Source organism: Chinchilla lanigera, unplaced genomic scaffold (assembly GCF_000276665.1).
Source record: "Chinchilla lanigera isolate Chin_1 unplaced genomic scaffold, ChiLan1.0 scaffold00027, whole genome shotgun sequence".
In the NCBI taxonomy this organism is placed as follows: Eukaryota; Metazoa; Chordata; class Mammalia; order Rodentia; family Chinchillidae; genus Chinchilla; species Chinchilla lanigera.
In genome coordinates, this window is record NW_004955428.1 from 15,811,721 (window position 1) to 15,815,952 (window position 4,232).

At 45.3% G+C, this 4,232-nt stretch overlaps 1 protein-coding gene across 1 annotated transcript in view; it reads right to left on the reverse strand.

Moving 5' to 3' along the window:
- Fat4 (FAT atypical cadherin 4) overlaps nucleotides 1–447 on the reverse strand; it is a gene marked incomplete in the record, with an annotated part of 190,835 nt that extends 190,388 nt beyond the window's left edge. Inside the window, 1 exon segment of the mRNA XM_013515322.1 lies at nucleotides 1–447.
- Nucleotides 448–4,232: the final 3,785 nt, after the last annotated feature.

Sequence of the window (4,232 nt, forward strand, 5' to 3'; positions counted from 1 at the left end):
CGCTCCGCATCTTTCACCTCCGCCGCGGCGCCTGCCCACCCATTATCTGTACATCCAGCTCGAGCGCAGGCCCCCCTTTCTTCTCGGCCTCGCTGGGGTCGGGCGGGAGCGGCTCGGGGTCCCCGCGTGCCCTCCCCTCACCATGCCAGGGGGCTCGTCCTCCGGCGGCCCCGTCGGAAGCCCACGCTAGAGCGCCGCGCCCTGCCCCCGTTATCTTTGCGTTTATTGTCCCGTGTCAGTTTCACTTTGTAATCCACAAGGCTTTTTGTTTGGGGCGAGGGGGTGGTTTGTCCCTCTCTCTCCTTCCCGGCCGGCGGCGAGGACTGGGAAGTCGGCGCTGGGCTGGGACGGTGCCCTCTGCTGCTCCGGACGGCGCCTGCCAGCGCTCTCCTCGCGAGCTGGGGCTGAAGGTTGCGGCGCCGGGGAGCTGGAGCTCAGCAGCCCCTCGGCACCTCCTCCCGTCCCTCGCACTCTCCCCGCCCCTTCCCCGCTGCGCGCACACACAGCGCGCGCACACGCGCACGCACGCACACACACACACACACACGCGCGCGCACAGTCGCGAAGCACAAACAGAGGGGGAGGGAAGACCGCGAGCTAGAACGGGACTCAGAAACTTTGCTCGCCACTCATTGATCCCCGCACCCGAGTTCTCCCGGACTCCCCCCCGCTCCCGGCCTGTCACCTCCTGCCCCTCCCTGCCCCAGCCCCATTGGACCCGAGCTGCCGCGGCCCCGCCTGGCGCCCTCCGAGTGGCTGCGCGGGCTGCGGATCACCCCAGCCTCCCCGAGGGCCGCGCGGGCGGTGTGGGAGCCGGCGGAGCCGAGGCGCTAAGAAGGGGGACGATCTCTTTCCCCCTCTCCCTCCCTCCCTCCCTCCCTCTTCATGGTCAAATCTTGGCCGGAGTCAGCTCAAGAATAGAAAAGGCTGCCGCAGAATAGATGGGGGTGGGTTCAGGTTTGCAGATAAATAACTTTAGTGGGGGGCCTGGGGAAAGACCGTGAGGTTGTTACTCTAGTAATAACTCAGGGGCAAGGGGGTCGAGAGAAATAAAACAAAGGCAGGGGGTGAGGGTCTGTTAAAGCGGGGAGGAAGGATTAAGCAAAGCCTGTCTGGGAATGCGCAGCGCAGATTTGCTTTAACCGTTTCCTGCCCTTTCTGTCTCAATGCAAGGGAGGGAGCGGCTGTGCATTGTGCTCCGACGGATTCCGAATCAACTCTTCCCCACGCCCCCGTCTACCAGTGAGCTCTAAGCAGTCCAGTGAGAGCTGAACCCTAACCCTGCGTCCACTTGCCCCTCTCCCCCACTTTCCGGGTGATAAGGGCAGAAAGGCCTGAGCACCAACTGCTCACTTCCTGCAGGACCAACCAGGGGAACTCAGTGTTTGTTCTGCATTGTTTTCCTTCCCAACTGGATTCCAGGTGTCGGAGTCCAAACCTTGGGGTTTCCACAACAATAACAAGGCAGCCCTTTGGAAAGAGGGACCTCTTTTCCTGCTGCAAAGTTTGGAATTTTCTTCCCTGCTGGAGTATTTTGCCCTCGACATTTTGCAACCAAAGGAAATTTAACGAAGTTTTGCTTTGCTTTTGTTCGGGGGAAGAATATATATACATGGGAAAATAGAATAAGTACACTGAAATTTAAACTTCATTTAAAAAAAACAAGTCCACACGCCACGTACTGCACTCCAATGAACTCTCCTGGACGCACTGCAGCTACTTCTGCAATAACCTGCACTGTTTCTTTAAAAGAAAAAAAAAATGACTAGGAATCAGGTCAGTATTTTTCCCCTTTAAGGAAACCAACTTACAAAATATGAATTTAAGCCAAACAATGCAAATATAGGGCATATGTCATAGATTTTTGCCACAGGAACTCCAAACTTCAAACTTTGCGGGCCCAGAGACAGCTCATGCATGAGTGAATACTGCCCTCTGCTGTTTGCTGTCAGCCCTACATCTGCAGTCGCCCGTCTTGCTTCAAATTAAATGCAGACTGGAAGGATCTAGTTACAAGACTAATTCCTCCTTCTTGCCTAAGGAGAGCGGCAAAGAAAAAGATCTTTAAAACTTTCCTAGTGCTTTTCTTTATTTCAGATCTAGGAAACCATCGAGAACAATAGATCAGACAACAAATCCCGTCTTGCAGGTGCGGACAGACTTTAACTCCAAACTGGTTGGAGAATATGGAAACTAGCATTCTAAAACTATCACCAATTCTTTTATGGTAGAGCATTCACTTCTGTGTATTCCTCTACTTTAACATGATGAGTGAATTAGAAACAGACAAGAAAGCTAAATTTAACCATCTCTTCATTTTTCAGACTTGAAAACGAGTGGTCCGCAGTATTTTTAAAAAGCAGGTATTTTTAAGTTTTTCTAAAAAAATCTTCTCTGGATCAACAAGTTAAAACTGTAATACTATTACCACGAACCAAGAAAGATTTTTAGAGAAGTCTTTTTTTTTTTTTTTTTTTTTTTTTTTTTTTTTTTTTTTGTTTTTTGTTTTTTTTTTTTTTTTTTTTTTTTTTTTTTTTTCCTGGTACCAGGAATCAAACACGACCTCGAGCTTGCCAGGCAGGCGCTGTGCCGCTGAGCTAAATCCCCAGCCCAAGAAAGATTTTTAGATTAACTAAAATAGAAGCACAGTTTTTATAAGTCATGGCAATTATGTGTTATTCTAGGAGAACATGTGATTTTAGGACGATATTTGTTTTGTTTGCTAATTCATAATTCAGACAAGAATAAGTGTGAAGAAATCATTTAGATACTTGATGTAGAAGACCATGGACCTTTGTTTTGCTTGTGGAGAGAGCCTGTGGAATAATCTTCCGATATCCATAGTATAGAATTTGTGTTATTTCTGAGTGATTGAATTTGGAGAAACAGGTGAAAATTGTTCATTCTGTGAAATAGGGAGCATATATATGTAATCATAGATTATATATATAATTTTTAAAGTAAAAAACAAGCATGTCAAAATAAACATGGAAAATATGTATATATTCAGTGCATGAAATAACTTTTTGAACAAATCCAAGGGAGGATTATCAAAGATGAATTAGGTAATATTGTAGCTATTTGAATAGGTAGAAGTTTTCCATGATGACTATGAGGTAATCTATTCATTTATAAATAAAATTTACACACAAAATTAAAATCAATGAATAAGATGTGATCAAAAAAGATCTAAAGCTTATTTTTAAAAAAATTATTACAGTCAAATAAACGCCTGTAATCCCTCTCAAAATATTCCCCCTAGTTCAGACACATTGACTTTGTGCTGTCCAGCTGTAAATGTTCTCTTTTTTAAACGTCTGTGCTTGCCATGCTGTGTCTGTCTTTTTTTTTTTTTTTTGTACCAGGAATCGAACTCAGGACCTTGGGTTTGCAAGGCAGGCTCTGTTTTGCTGAGCTATATCTCTGGCTCTGTTGTGTCTGTCTTGATGTTTAGAACTGATTGAAAATATTTATCATTCATGGTCATTTTATTTGACTTTGGAGAAGAGCTAGAAGTAGCAAAGTGCCAGATCCAGTGAATTAGGTGGAGACAGACTCACTCTAAGAATTCTATTTGACAGAAATTGCACTGAAAGTTTTGAAATGGTTCAAGATATCAAGGCAGCCACAAAAAAGAATCTATTAATTCCCTTTCTACTTCTTCGGGTATTAGTTGTTATGGTTCATGTTTGCATGTCCCCCCAAATCTTCATGCAGTCATGGGGCAGGCTTCTAGATTATGATTGATTTATGGTCCAGTGCTGGAATTATGGATGTGAGTGCTACACCTGCCCTGGGGTGGGTAGTTTGCATACAATGTAAAGGAGGGAAAGAGGCTTGCTCTTCCAGCTGCCACTGTCCCTTCTGCTCTTGTTGCTTTGTTATCTTCCACTGCCATGAACTGTACCCTTCAGCCATGTGCCACTCTGCCTTGGAGCCAGCTGAGTATGGACTGAAACCTCCACAAACTGTGAGCTAAATAAACCTTTCCTTCCTTAATTTTGGGCTTCAGGTATTTTGTCTCAGCAATGAGAGAAAAGTAATCAAGACAGTGCTGAAAGTTTTGAAATAGTTCGAGATATCAAGGCAGCCACAAAAAATAGTCTATTAATTCCCTTTCTACTTCTTTGTATATTAGTTTAATTTACTTCTGGAAATTACAAAATGGATTCTTCTTAAAGTCTAAAATAATTCCATGTAGTAAGAGAAAACAAGAGTTCTTCAACAATGTA